Genomic DNA, 15,373 nt, shown 5'->3' on the forward strand with positions numbered 1-15,373 from the left:
TTCTTCTTGCAGGTGCTTAGAGGATCCTATAGGGTGCCAAATTTTAGATTCATAGAGCCTTGCCGGTAATTGTGAGCTTCGCTTGGAACTATGTGTAGGGCAGTCTCTAGGGGGCTGTAGGGGAGGGGATACAGAGGGCCTTTCTGCTATGACACTTTCAGATTCTGAGTCAGAAGAAATAGAAGAAATCTTCCCTGTCTGATGTACTAGACTTGGATGATGGAGGTCTCTGGTTTAAGACCAGTGATGAACGATGAATTTCTAGCCTTGGGACGGCTTCTAATTAGAGAACAAACACATCATCACTGGAAAGGTGCTTTTACTTTCTAATGTAGAAATCATTTTAGAAAGTATTGCTTGAACATTCCAGAGCAATCAATGTATGCGAATGCACCAGAGTAACATCAAGCCACCTAGCATATATATCATTATTAAGAGTTATAGTCAAGGGCATAGAAAAAGGCTTAATATCTTCATTCCAAAGCCCGGACAGTATCACAGACTTAGTCCACCAGGAAATTATGGCCGTAATCCACCAGGGGGTCATAGCCTTAATCCACCAGGGACCACGTCACTCAGCATTTTGTTGAGGTCTTTCTTCTTAAGTCCCTGATCAGCTTCCGGATGTAAAGGCAATAAATGCAGTATCCCACCCTGGGCAAATGGGTCTGGATCAAGAGTTGCCACAGAAAATAATCCAAACCAGGCTGAGAGGGTGAATTATGTATGGTAAGGTAGCTTTCTGCCTCATCAAGCAAGAGAGACAAGCTGCCTGCCACAACTGCTGTTTTTATTGAGTACAGAGCTTACCCCTAGGCAGGGGACAAAAGCCCTATCCTGAGCTAGTCCCACACAAGTTACTTGAGACATGTAAAACAAGATGGTAAATAAGAAACCAAGTTAGGTGAAACCAAGTTGAAAAACAGATATAAAGAAAACAAGATGATTTTTGCTTTGAATGAAACCAAGTTGTAAATTATGAATGGCCAAACCCAAGTAGGCCACATGCAAGGCAAGCACCCTACCTTCGATATGCATCTCTCTTCCTAGATCTTTTTTTTTCCTTTTTTGCTTAAGAACAGTTTGCAGAGAGATAGGAGGAATATATAGAGGAGAAAAGGGGTAGCTGGAAAGCAGAGGGAAGTCGGACATGAGAGAGTCAGTTTGTGGGAGCCAGAGGGACAGTGAAAGTGTAATGTGTTTACCTTGCATATAGCCAAACCCCAGATTCTATACCCCTCTCCCGCATCATATATGGTGTACTGAGCCCAGCTATGATTCACAACTTGGTGTGCCCACCTCCCCCTCCCCCACACACACATAACTCAAAAATAAGAAAGTGGAGAAGGTGGATTCCCAGAAATAAACCAGTAAGATATGGTGAGGTGAACAGTAGACACTGCAGCCCCTTCTGCTCAGGCACAGTATAGGCACTGCAAAAGGTCCCAGACAAGCAAAGGACTTCACCATATTCATCTCTATCTGCCCCAGCCCTTGCTCTGCTTAATTTGCCTGCTACTTACTCCCAGCAGTTCTGGGGGACCATGAAGTAACAAGGATTGGGCTCAGACTTCTTTCAAACAAAGCTCTCTCAGCCCAGTGAGTTACTAGCCTTTGCTAGCCTCTTCCTTGAACAGCAAAAAATTGTGTACCGTAAGCCAGGACTTACTGATCCTCCTTCAGTGCTCCCCTAGAGGGTGGAAGATTGGCTCCATGTTGACTAGGAGGGGAATGACCAGCCCCTGTGAGATTTGGCCAGATCTCCAAATTGGGATTGGGATAAAAGAAGGGGGGCTGGGAGGAGAGCTAATGAAATGATCTCTTCTGCCTTTTATTCCTCAGTAACAACCACAAAATTAGTTAAAATGGCCTCCTACTTTTCTAATTTAAGGCCTATCTTATTACCTCCAACCACCAATTCTCTACCTCTCTTGAAAGCCTGAGACCCCCAGAACCTCTGGGCCAATGGGATTAGGAAGTGACAGTGTCTTCCTCTGGGCCTGCTCTCCAGAGGATGCTTCTGCTTCCAGGGTAGGGTCACAATCAGTTCAATCTTCATGCTTCAGAGACACCCCTTTGAACAAGATCAAATGTTTCCCCACCCCTGCCTGGCGCTCTCCTCTTAGGGGCAGAGGCCTTCTCGTTCTAAGCATTAATGTCAACTCAGCCAGAAAGGCAAAAGCAAAAGGAGGAGGTCAGTCTGGTTAATTGTCCACCAGACTAACATATAGGTCCACTCAAGCCAGCACGCTGGGAGGGCTGATCGCCCCCATAAAACGTTTCTGCACTTTGAACCCAGGGACAGGGAGAATGAGAACTATTTCCCCAGCCTGCTGGGCTGCGATGGGCGCGTCCACAGCTTGTTTTCTTTTTTCCAAGTGTAGCCATCAGGGGCAGAAATGCTGATTTGCAGTCACCACAGGGAGGCAGATAAAATGCAGGTGAGGTGAGCACCAGGTTTGCCAACCAGAAAATAAAGAAAAAGAAAGAAGGCAATGGGAGGGAGCTAGTGAAGCTACTTTTAAAAAGGACCCTAAAGAGTTGAGTTCCAAAAGTCACAGAAACTGTTCCATGTAAGAAATGCTGAATCGGAGAAAATGCAGAACATTTATTCTTTTTCACTAAAAGGAAATGGGAGAGGAAATACAAAAAGTTATTTTTTTATCGACTTTTATTAGTAAAAGTCTCTTTCCAACTCAGGTTCCTAAGATTAAAGAAAACAAAGACAAGTGTTTTCTTCTGTTTGGTTTTTAAGTCTTCCACAGTGCCAGGGGGCTGAACCCAAGACAAGTGCAAAGCAAGTGCTCTACAGAAAAGCTCTTTCTTAACTAAGGAACTTAAGAGTAATTAAAACAACATCTCAGGGGGCTGGAGATAGAGTAGAGTAGATACAGAAACTTGCCTGCCTTTCTCCAAGCAGATATGGATTTTATCCCAGATAACCCATAAGGTCCCCCCAAAAGTCCAGGAAGGAATGGGTCTTGAGCACATAACCAAGAGTAAGCACTGAGTACAGTTGGGTGTGACCAAAACAAACAAACAAAAAACAACAACAACAAAGAAAAAAGGCAAAACAAACAAAAAAACAAAAACCATTCCTAACCTTTTCATAAAGCAAAGGTCTCACTCTAAGCCATTCCATGTAAAACCAAAACCAACTATCCTATGTCCGGAAGGTCGCTCAGTGGCTGGATCTCCTGCTCTGTGTGCAGAAGCCAAGCTACAGATTGATCTTTGGCTGTGTCTGGTCATCCATCCTAGCCCCACCCCCCATTCTGGGGTGGTCCCCAGCATCACCAGGTGGGGCCTTAAATTTAAAAATTAAATGAGTGGTTGAACAAAATCAACTTTATCTGGCAAGCACTACCTGTAAGTTTTTCTTTAAAACAACAAAACTGGGCCAAAGTGATAGCACAGGCGGGTAGGGTGGCTAACCTGGGTTTGATTCCCTAGCACCCCATATGGTCCCCTGAGCCTGCCAGGAGTAACCGGAGTGTCAAAAGGTGTGGTCCATAAAACAAAAAACAAAAAACTCCTGATGCAGGGCATGAGACAAAGCAGATTTATCACAGCTGACAATGGACCTAATCAAATAATAAAGAGATTCCTAAATATGCATTGATCACTCTCTAGAAACCAGAAGCCTGAAGGAGAAAACTCCCCAGAGATGTCAATCTCTGGGGAAAGGAAAAAAATGTCGGAAGGCCTGTTCTGGAAACAGCTTCTTTAAGAAGACACTGACATCACCTGAAACTGGGAGACTTAAGGTCTAGAGAGGGGCTATGGTGAGTGATTCCATACCTGTCACCAGTCACTGTCTTCCCCAGGCATCTCAGCTTTGGAGAGACCAGTAGAACAGCAACAGTGAAGCTGGAGACTGCTGTGTCTGCTCTGTTTGCTCCCAAATGTCCATCTTGGACACAGGGAGGGCCAAGCCTAACAGTGACCTTGGATGGTGGCCAATGCTCCCAAACAGCAAACCGAAACACACAGAAGCTTGAGAAATCATTCTACTGTGGAAGCCCTAGCAGGTCCATCTTTAGAAAAGCCCATATTTTTAAATTCAAGAGCACTATTTGGGTGGGGAGGCAGCTAATAGCACTAAAGAACATGAGATGCCCGGTTTGCTGGCAATCTGGTACCTTTGTACCCATATGGCTCCGAGAACTCAACCTGGGGAAATCCCAAAGCACCACTGGAGGTGAACCATAATCAAAACCTAACTAAATCAGAAGTGAAAAATCTCGAAGTTCAGATGCTCTAAGGAAAGTCAGGACTTGGATAATTTAAATGGACTTTCTATTAGACTTATATGGGGTACAGAAGGTTAAGCTAGAGCTGTGTTTTTTAGCTTCTTCACGTCTGCAAGCTATCACCTGTCCTGTGTACAAGTCCACAGATCTGATATTAGAATCAAAATGGGAAACAGTGGCTTCCGGCTACCGAACTCTATACCTGTGGACCAGCCCTGGCCCCTTGGAGACCTCTGAACTTAAGGGTTCTTTAACAGCCCCTGATTACCCATGTGTGTGTGATAGCTCTGGAGTAAAGGGGGCCAGTCCAGTAATCTGTGCGCTTGGCCCATATTGTTCTTTTTCTAGCCTGATAAGAACGTGCTGAACACCAGGAGGGAACGGATCAGCTATCCCAGCCACTGATAAGCAGCTAACTGGTATCTCCCTTGCTCTTGGCAGCAAGAAGACACACCACAGCTGCCTTGAGTTGCTCAGGTTCTGCGTTAAGGGCATGACCCCTGCAAACCTCAAACCTACCCAAATCTTCAACTATAACTTGAGCCAGGCAGTTCAGGGGTCAATGAGTCAGGCAAAGATATACAATGGTGCCTGAGCACTGTCAGGGGCCTCTGTGTCTGAACTGGGTTGTAATCCAGTCCTAAACTATAGGCCTAGTTGGCTGAGTAACATGGGGAGTAGCCCCTGGGCCTCATGGGCATTGATTGCTTAGGAGACCTCCAAAGAAAAATAAACTGCAACTTATTTTCTTGGTTTATTTATCTAGCATGAGAGACAAACTGGATTCCATAGAGACTGACAATATCTGGGCAAAGTTGACTTTGCTGTACCCAAAACACTTTAAGAACAGGGGTAGGCCAACCTGAGTGGTGTTTGTTTGTTTGTTTTGAAGTTTTGTTGTTGTTGTTTTGCAGTTTTGTCTTTTACTAAATAATTTTTCACTCAACTGTGAAACTTGCTCAACCCTAAGTGTAGAAGTCAAGGATCTGACAGCCTTTACATTGGACTTGCTGTCTGAGTACTCCAACTGAGCTGCAGAAACTGCATGAAGCAGAAAAACAATGCTTTAACACTGCTTTAACACTGGCTCACCCAAACAAAACCAACTGCAAAGGCTGAACAAGGAGCAATGTTAATATGAAATTTGGGCACAAAGGTAAGAGCAAACACTTAGACCTCATTTTATGTAAAAGAGGTACATGGTTAGATTTAAGCACCTCATTCCCTGGCCCCAGTTTCCTTGAACTTGGCCAAGCACCAATTCTGAAAGAGACTCAGGCCCATTATGGCTCCAACATTCAGCTTGACCACAACTCTGAGGATTGCTACTCCCAACCTAAAGGATGAAGCAATCTGGCCAAGAGCCAATCAGAGCATGTCTCAGAACTCAGCTTACTAAAAACTACAGGGAAAAGTGAAGTGCACTGATTTATAAAATCTCTTTATTAAAGTTATCTGAACCTAAAGTGTGCTTTTAAAAAATAGCTCACAATACACAGAAATATTTTCATTTCCTCTCCTCTAGAATACCAATTAGGAAAATCTATTGTTTGCTTTTATTTATTAGGAGTGAGAGACTGGACTGTACCTGAGGGTGCTCAGGACTTGCTTTGTGCTTACGGAAATCTCCTGATGGTGTTCAGAAGAACCATATGAAGTTCAAACCTGTGTCAGTTACATACAAGGCAAGCCCCCTACCCATTGCACTAGTTTTTAGGCACCATATAGATGCCAACTTATACACATGCATATTTCATGTCACATGTCACATATGGTCATATTTCATGACCAAGGCTCTCACAATCTGCTTGACAACTGTCCATCCAAGGGCAGTCAAGGGGGCAGGCTGCTCATGGCCACAGTTGTCTTGAATACATTTCTGCTCCATGATTTGATATCACCTACTCAGTATTCAGGAAGATGATGATTCAACAGAAACTGAACTTACAAACAGAAACTTACTACCCTTTTAAATGGGAGTAAGATCCAAACTCTTATTGACTTTTAACTATATTATGGGACCTTCTCAATTAAGCACAATCATGTGAGCCCTCAATGTGTCAGTCACTCGAAGAAGCACTCTGCTCAACATTTCCCTGGTGTAGAAACTATGTGCTGTGCTCTGGCCTTCATTTGTTTTTCTCAGGTTAACATTCATTTATTGAAAAGTATGTTCCATGCCATCCCAGGGAGAGTGGCAATGAAAGGTCACATATAGAGGGAAAAGATGGCGACGGCCCCAAAATGATGTGCACTTAAAGCAGCATTTTCCAACCACTGTGCCGTAACACACTAGTGTGTCGTGAGATATTGTCTGGTGTGCCATGGGAAAAATTTCATCCGTAGCATGCGGCTTTGGCTCACAAATAGACCAATCATTAGATTATAATGATTTATTTCATAATAAAGTAATTATTAAATAATTGCTTTGTGTTTATTTGATTCCTATTCAAGAGAATTAATTTATATATTGTCAATATAGGCACAGAATTTTTGTTTTTGTTTTTGGGCCACACCCGGTGGTGCTCAGGGGTTACTCCTGGCTGTCTGCTCAGAAATAGCTCCTGGCAGGCATGGGGGACCATATGGGACACCGGGATTCGAACCAACCACCTTTGGTCCTGGATTGGCTGCTTGCAAGGCAAACGCCGCTGTGCTATCTCTCCGGGCCAGAATTAGTTTTTTTAACATTTTCTAATGGTGATGTGCCCCGTGATTTTTTTTTTCATAAAAAAGTGTGACTTTACATAAAAAGGATGAAAAACACTGACTTAGAGCATGCAGTTGTGTGAACAAAGAAGCGGTGAATCATTCTGCTCCCAAAAGATTTTCATCAGACAGTTTGATACAAAAGTGACACTTGGGCTTCAGTGAGGAACAGAAGAAGAAGAGTACTCAGTACAAAGGAGTAAGCTTGGAACAATGAGTGGCTTGGCCATGACTGGGAGAGAAAAATGACCAGGTAAGCATGTGCCCCTGCAAAATTCCATAGGAACAGGAGAGCTGTGGCCCTCTCATGGGATTTTCCTCTCAATAAATGAAAATTTCAGCATGGTTTTCAGAGTATGCCTTCATATTTCACTGTTTTCCACCATCCAAATAGCATAAGGAGCTCCCAGGAGTCAGACCCTTACCTGAATGAAAAACTAGTTCTTAATGTGATGAAATAACACACAGGCCAGCTGTAAACCTAAGTCTGCTTCTCAGTTTACCTAAAAAAGAAAGAGAGAGGTTATTTTTTTAATTTATTTTTTAATTTTTGGTTTGGGGCCACACCTGGTACTCAGGGAACCATATGAGATACAGGAGGATCAAAACCTGGGTCAATCTGGGTTGGTATTTGTTTGGACCTGCACAAGGCAAATGCACACTTGCTGTGCTATTGTTCAGGCCCCCCTCCTTTTTTTTTAATCGAAATCATTGCGATTTACTAAGTTCTTCATAGTTAGGTTTCAGACATACAATGAATCGGGGCAATCCTACCACCAGTGTCGACTTCCCTCCACAATGATCCCAGAGTGTATCCCATATCCACCCTTTGCCCTCAGCATTCGCATGCAAGGCAATTGCCCTACCATTGTGCTATGGCTCTAGCCCCTACTTTGGGTCTCTTGATTCTATTGTTGTTGACTTTGTCTTAGATATTTAGTTCTGCCCTTTTTAAATCTCTATTAATACACTGAGACTGCTTGGCCCCTGTCCCCCATCCTTTCATATTTTTGTTTCTTCTCCTCCACTCAGTTTCTTTCCTTCTCTTCACTATACTCTGAGGCCAAGTTTGTTCAATATAACTCCCATTTAGACCACTGTATAAAACCTTCTATTAAATTAAATTCAGATAGAGTTAAAAAGTTGTTGATAGTTGAGTTTCAGTCAACTATAAGGTATAGCCCTGAGCACTACTGGAAGTGCACCCTCCAATCCCCACAAAAAGAAAAAGCAAAAGAAAGACTCAGGGGCCAGGAGCTAGCAGAGTGGTTAGGGCACAGGTCTAGGATGTGCATGACCTAGGATCCATTTCTAGCACACACACACACACACACACACACACACACACACACACACACACACACACAGAATCACTTCTTTTTTTTTTTTTTTTTTTTGGTTTTTGGGCCACACCCGGTGATGCTCAGGGGTTACTCCTGGCTATGCGCTCAGAAGTTGCTCCTGGCTTGGGGGACCATATGGGACACCGGGGGATCGAACCGAGGTCCGCCCAAGGCTAGCGCAGGCAAGGCAGGCACCTTACCTCTTGCGCCACCGCCCGGCCACAGAATCACTTCTAAACAGTGTTCTCCTCCTAGGCATCCCCAGCTCCTGGAGAGCTGCCCTGAATATCAATGTCTTTGGCTGCCCGCTGGGCCCTATGCCCAGTCCACATCAAAGTCCTCATACCCTGATCATTTGCTAGTTAATCTTGAGAAGTATTTTATGAAACTATTCCTGATAAAGCATGTTACTGATAAAGTATTACCTGGCCTCCAAATTCTTACATGCTTATCAGAGGTTTAAAAATTAAAAAGGAAGCATGTAGACCCGCAGAGATAGTAGAGTGCTTGCCTTGCACTTGAGCTGGATTTGATCCCCAGCACATTTCATATGGTCCTCTGAGCCCTGCCAGGAGCAGGAGTGATCCCTGAGTACAAAGCCAGGAGTAAGCCCTAAGCATAGCCAAATGAGGCCCAAAGCAAAAATTAAAAGGAAATATTTCACTCACATTCTCCTGCTGGTAGAATTTAATGCATACCAATAAATGAATTCACTTTCTGAACCAGGAGACACTTCTTAACCATGTTCCCCGTCCCATGACCCCCATCTCATGTCCCTATCTCATGTCCTACTGCAGCAGTTGACTCTACTCTGCCTTTCAGGTGGGACTGAGTCAGTGCTGCCTCTCCAGTGATGTATATTACTTGGCTACAATGAGATGGAAAGCCTGAATGATCGATCACTTTGAGTTCTCCTGGGTCATCAGCACCTAGCTGATCTGTGGAGGATGAAGGCCTCCCCCATGCATTTTCTGGCAACTTTTACTAGAAAGTAAATACTCTTATTCCCAGTCTGAGACAAAGGAGGGAAGATATTGGGAATAGTAAGCCTCAAATCATACCTAGAACTGTTTTTGAAGGTTCAAGCTTCTAGTGTTGTATGTCCTGGAATGCCCCAAACACTTAGAATCTACAAAACCTTCCTAAAATGAGAGTTTCACGGAAATGTCTTCTTACACTGTTGACAAAGAGAGCTAGGACTTGGTTCCATCCAAGATAAGGGTCTCTCTGGAAAGATAAAGGCATGTGTCAAGATAAGCACTGAAGTGGATCCAATGGACAGAAGCCAGCCTTCTGCAATCAAGGGCCCAAAGGCCCAGAAAAGGTAAGAATATGCCCTCTCTATCCTGGGAGCAGAGATATGACTTTTTATTTCTCTGCATCAGTGTTTCTATAACCTACCTAACATAAGAAACATAAGAGACATCTAAAAGCGTATTTGGAAATAGAGAGAGGGACTTGATAGTGCAATGGGTAAGGCTCTTACCTTGCATACAGCTGACCCCAGTTCAATGCCCAGCACCATATATTGTCCCCAAACACCACCAGGCCTGACCACAAAAAGCCATAAACAAATAACAACCTACCAAAACAACAACAAAGTAACAACAACACATAAATAGTGGTCCAAGTCAACTAAAGCATAATTTTCTCATCTATTCAAAGTTGTGGGGCATATGAGTAAATACTATTTCAGCTGAATCAGGAGCAAGTCTTCCTGATCTAACTATAGTCATGGAATAGAATAAATACAGTGCAAGGGGCTGGAGAATCAGAACATTAGATTAGGCATTTCTCTGCAGGTGGTAGACATGGGCTGAATTCCCAGCACCAAAGATGGGCTCCAGAGTACCACTAGAAGAGATCTCTGTGCTCAAAGTCAGGAGTAAGCCCTGAGCATTGATGAACATGAATAAAAAAAAATTTTAATTAAAAAAAAAAAAAGAAAAGAGGGCCATAGTGATAGCAGAGCAGTAAGGGCAATTGCCTTGCATGTGGTTGACCCAGGTTCAATCCCCTGCATCCCATGTGGTCCCCCAAACCTGCCAGATGTGATATCTGAATGCAAAACCAGAAGAAACCAGAGCACAGCCAGGTGTGGCCCCAAAACAAAACAAAACAGTGCAAGTGTAGGGCCACAGCATGAGCCACATTACAGTCACAGGGACTGTTAGAAATGAAGGCTCCCAGGCTCCACTCAGACCTGCTGAACTCCGATCTAATTCTGACTAGCTGATGGGTCATTCCAGTGCACAGACAAGTTGGAGAAGGCCAGTTTGAGAGGGTCAGTGGCAATAGGAGACTTGTACCCCTCCCAACTATGGAACAGCCAGACCAGCCTCCCCACCTAAACACCAACCAGGTCTCTTCCTTACACTCTTCCCTAAATCTTCACAGTCCGGCTTGTCTGGGGGGATCAGCTGACACTGCCAAGTCCAACATTTGGGGAATTAAAGGAGGTTAAAATCTGTCAGGACGAGCTGCCTCTGGCATCCTCATCTGGCTCCTATCTATATTTACCTCCTTTCAAAAGATGGAATAGGGACCCCATGGCTATAAATCAGTGGAGACAATCCAAAGTCAAACAATGGCATGGAATGTTGGAGCTCGGGTTCCAGCACAAAGTTAATGAGGTCGAGGTCACGGGTATGATTAGCTTCCTCTGTATCTTGGCACAGACTCTGACCTCTGCCCTCTGGCTGCCTGCAAAGGCTAACAAACCCTTGGTTACTAAAAGGACTCAGGCAAAAGACGAGAAGCCAAACAGAGCAGCAACAGCAAGCACAATAAAAGGAGACCAGCAACTTGAGTGCAGGATGAACAGACACCCAGCATAGCTCAGAGCAGGACAGCAGACAAGCTAAATGACCAGGTCAGAGTGCAAAATTATCTGCACGGGGTGACGATCACACCAGGAGAAAGCTAAACTTTCACACACATACATGCAAAGGAAGTCTCCACAGTCAAGGTTTTCTAAAAAAAATCAAAGGCACATACATCAATCAGCTAAAGATAGCAGTTCTTAAATAAAAATGTTTTTTAGAGGGTAAGGCACTTGTTTTGCACATGGTAGACCTGGGTTTTATTCTTGGCACCTCAAATGGTACCTCAAGCACTCATCAGGAATGATCCATGATCATAGAGGTAGGAGTGAGCCCTAAGAACTTCAAGGTGTGACCCCAACCTTCGGCCCCAAAATTCCAGCAACAGGGACTGAAGCAACAGTAAAGAGGGGAAGGTGTTTACCCTGCATGTACCTGACCTGGTTTGAGCTTAATAACTGGCACCCCAATCCTGCCAGGAGTGATCCCTGGCTCAGAGCCAGGAGTAAGCCCTGAGTAACAATGGGCGTTGCAACAAATGACTTTGGAATTTTTTTTTAAACCTACAAGCTTTGTTGACTGATGGAGTTGCTGAGAAAGATTATGAGCTCTTAAGGAACACGAGTCAGTCTAGTTTCTAGACCCAGGGTGCAGGGGTCCCCCAATACAACATCCCATGTACCCTCTGGCCACTTTTTTTTTCACAGGTATGTGTACTAGCTGGCATCTCTTCAGCATCACCATCAGTCCTTGTGCTTTCGTTATTCAGAGTGCCCTTTCCCCACCTATGGAATTTTTTTGCTTTGGATTCCAATTTGAACAATTCAAATTTCAGCTTCTTTCCTTTTACCGTAGCTCTCTCCAAACCAGGTACAGGACAAGATATCTAAGTACCGAGCCGGAAAGAAGACACCACAACAAAGCAGTCAAAATCATATCCACATACCCATTCACCCAGAAGAGTTGGATTAAAACTGACCAGCAATCACCTGTTCCAGCTGGCACTGGCATGAGGGAACACAAAAGGAATCCAGGCAGAATCAGTGACCAGGCCCCCCAGAGGAGGAGCTTGCCCTGCAGAAGGACCTGCAAGGGCACCTCGAAGAATGAGCAGACAAGAGGCCGATACTGAGCCAGACAGATTATCCAGGTAGTGACTACCACTTTGCAGGAAGGGTCACGGATAAGCATTTTCAAAACAGATGTGGAGCAAGGTCAGAGTGATAGTATAGCAAGTAGGAAACAATCTTGTTTGCAGCTGATCAGGGTTCCATTCCCAATTCACCATGTGGTTCCCCAGAGCCCCACCAAGAGTAATTCCTGAGCCAAGAGTCTGATGTAGGGCCTGGAGAGATAGCACAGCGGCGTTTGCCTTGCAAGCAGCCGATCCAGGACCAAAGGTGGTTGGTTCGAATCCCGGTGTCCCATATGGTCCCCCATGCCTGCCAGGAGCTATTTCTGAGCAGACAGCCAGGAGTAACCCCTGAGCACCGCTGAGTGTGGCCCAAAAACCAAAAAAAAAAAAAAGAGTCTGGTGTAAGCTTTGAATCTGGCAGATGTGGCCTCAAAACAAACAAAATAAAAAAGATGGGGGAGATGGGGGCAGAGAGATAGCACAGGGACGAGAAGGCACTTGCCCTGCATGCAACTGACCATTCTCAGCACCATATATGGTTCCCTCTAGCCCTGCCATAAGTGATCCCTGAATGCAGAACCAGGAATAAGCCCTGAGCACCACCAATGAGACTCCAAATTAAAAATTAAGAGTGGACATGATTTGAGCTGGCTTTCTAGCCTATGAGCTATGCCATTCCTCTGAGTGTATTTTTAGAGAACTGATAAGTACATTATAAACACCAAAAAAAAGGGGCTGCTTACTAAGTTTCTAATTCCCAGACTATTCACTATTCAGTTTTTAATTACAGAAAATATGATCTCTGTGGGGGGCAAGAAAGAAGTGGCACGTTGGGAGTAGGGGTACAGCACAGTGGTGGAGTACATGCTGCATATGCCTGAGGTCCTGGGATAGGGGTGGGGACTCCATGCCTAACACCAAATAAAACCTGGTACATGCTTTCAAGAAGCTCATGTGTCTTGTGTGCCAAGTGCAACTTACTAGAAGATGAAATGAGGCTACTATCCTTGAGGAGAAAGCCACCCTCCAACAATTGGCTAACTGCCTTAGATTTGGAAAACAACATGTGAAATTCAGCCCAACTGCAGCCTGCCCCTGGAGAAAGGAAGCTTGAACTCCAGGTGCCCTTGACAACACAGCTCCGTGTGGGAAGAAAGAAAATGCTGAACAATAGAATCCATAGAGGAAAAAGAGCCCCTCCAATTTTCCGGCCGTGTGGGGAGGCTGCTCACTAAAGGGATTTTCAAGCTCACAGCTAGTTCAGATTTTATAAAAAAAAACCTGGAGGGCAGGGTGGGGGTGGGGATGTTAAAAGACATGGAATAGGTTGTCTACCCTTAATTCAGTCTTTTCTAGCAATCAGACAAGCATTTCCAAGTGTCCACAGAAAGGTAAAATACACACAAGTCACTTATAGTGTTTAAGACCATGCAAAACTGACCCAGAAAAGCAGTGGGGTCTTCCCGACCTGGGCAGAAAGCTGACCCCTCAAGTTCTGGGGCACAAGTACCCAGTTCCCCTCCATTCTTCCAGCCCAAGAACAGCAAATCAGAATACCCTATTTTTTTTTTTTTGCAAGACAAAAGAATGGCTGAAACACTGATGTAAAAAGATGTCCTTGTTGTCCAAACAGTTAAGAGTTTCAGGCCACGTACATTCCCATCCCATTACCACCAGCAAAAGTGGCATAAACTTTATTCTGAATTTGAAAGGAATAAGCTTCCAGCAAATCTCAAAGAAAAGTTATGCAAATGATTAGTCAGTCACTTGCAATCACACAAGTCCAAGAAAACCACTTAAACTTGAATCTTTATCATTTCTTTGTCATTTCAAGCAGCAACTTCCCCATTCTCTTTCAGTGGCATGGAAGTTGATAGTGGTTCAACGCACAGACCTCACTGGCACTCTACAGCAAGAAGAAGAGGAACATCTACACACAGTAGACTCGCAATCCAACACTAGTAGGCTTGACTTCACACACTTTATCACTTAGTCCACAACTAGAGGAAATTCAAATAAATGGCAAGAACCCTTAAGGAATATATGGTAATTTTCAAAAACAACAACAACAACAACAACAAAAAACAACACAGAACTGGAGAGATAGTCAGGGTTAAGACATTCGCCTTATAGTCTGCCAACCCCCTATTTGAATCTCCAGCATCATATATGGTCCCCCAAGCACAGCCAGGATTCACTCCTGAGCATAGACCCAGGAATAGCCCTTGAGCACTGTTAGCTATGACCCACACGCAAATAAAAGATGTCAGGGAAGCCTGACATCTCATGGACTTGAAAAACACAACTCCTCCAGAACTTGTTCTCACTGTCATCACAGACACTTGAGAACCTTCCTGTAAAGGGAAAAGGATGTATGTGAGAAGAAAGGGTGTGTGGAAGAGTTGGGAATAGCACACACAGACACAAGGTCAACAGTAATCCTGTGGTCCCCAGAAGTCTACACACTAAAAATCAGCAAAATTCAGCCCACAATGGGACACCCTTACCTCCATATAAGGGCCGTCCTTTAAAAGACACTTATCTAACATTATAATAAATACTAAGACAAGACAACCTGATTGTGTCTCCTTCAGCTCATGCCTCTGGATATAAAGGGACCCAAGGAAAGAACTGACTGTTTTTACTGACAAACACTAAGTAAACAACAGGTGCTAAGCACCAGTTACCACAAACAAGCCCTCAGTATTCTTCATGCAAATTCTACAGCTAACAGTTCAGCACTTTTTATTTTAGAAACAATGTGATGGGATTTAAAAGTTAATTTGGTTTCTAATGGAAACTCAAATGTTCACCATATGAATAGTTCATAAGTCTTATTTAATTAAGACTGAACCTGGAGGACAGTGGGAAAAGAGGACCTCCAAGCACTGCTTAAGAGGATCAGGTAACACTCCAGGTAACACTTGGCCAGACTGCGTGGGCATGAAGGGTCAATGCTCAGGCCTGGTAATATTGAGGCCCACCAAGGTCAGCCTGGCAGAGTTTCAGGAACCACATGATAGCAGGGACTGAACTTGGGGCCTCTGCATTCAGGTATGTGCTTCCAGCCTTCAGAATTATTTCCTTGGCCTTTGAAATTGTGATGTTTTT

General features: G+C 44.2%; 1 protein-coding gene across 1 annotated transcript in view; it reads right to left on the minus strand.

The window, feature by feature from the left end:
• Positions 1-7,406, minus strand: part of LHFPL2 (LHFPL tetraspan subfamily member 2) — a 152,128-nt gene extending 144,722 nt beyond the window's left edge. Inside the window, exon 1 of the mRNA XM_049766337.1 lies at positions 7,388-7,406. The gene's annotated coding sequence lies outside the window, so the exon portion shown is untranslated. The remainder of the gene's footprint in view (positions 1-7,387) is intronic.
• Positions 7,407-15,373: the final 7,967 nt, after the last annotated feature.

This window comes from Suncus etruscus, chromosome 2 (genome assembly GCF_024139225.1).
Source record: "Suncus etruscus isolate mSunEtr1 chromosome 2, mSunEtr1.pri.cur, whole genome shotgun sequence".
Taxonomy (NCBI): Eukaryota; Metazoa; Chordata; class Mammalia; order Eulipotyphla; family Soricidae; genus Suncus; species Suncus etruscus.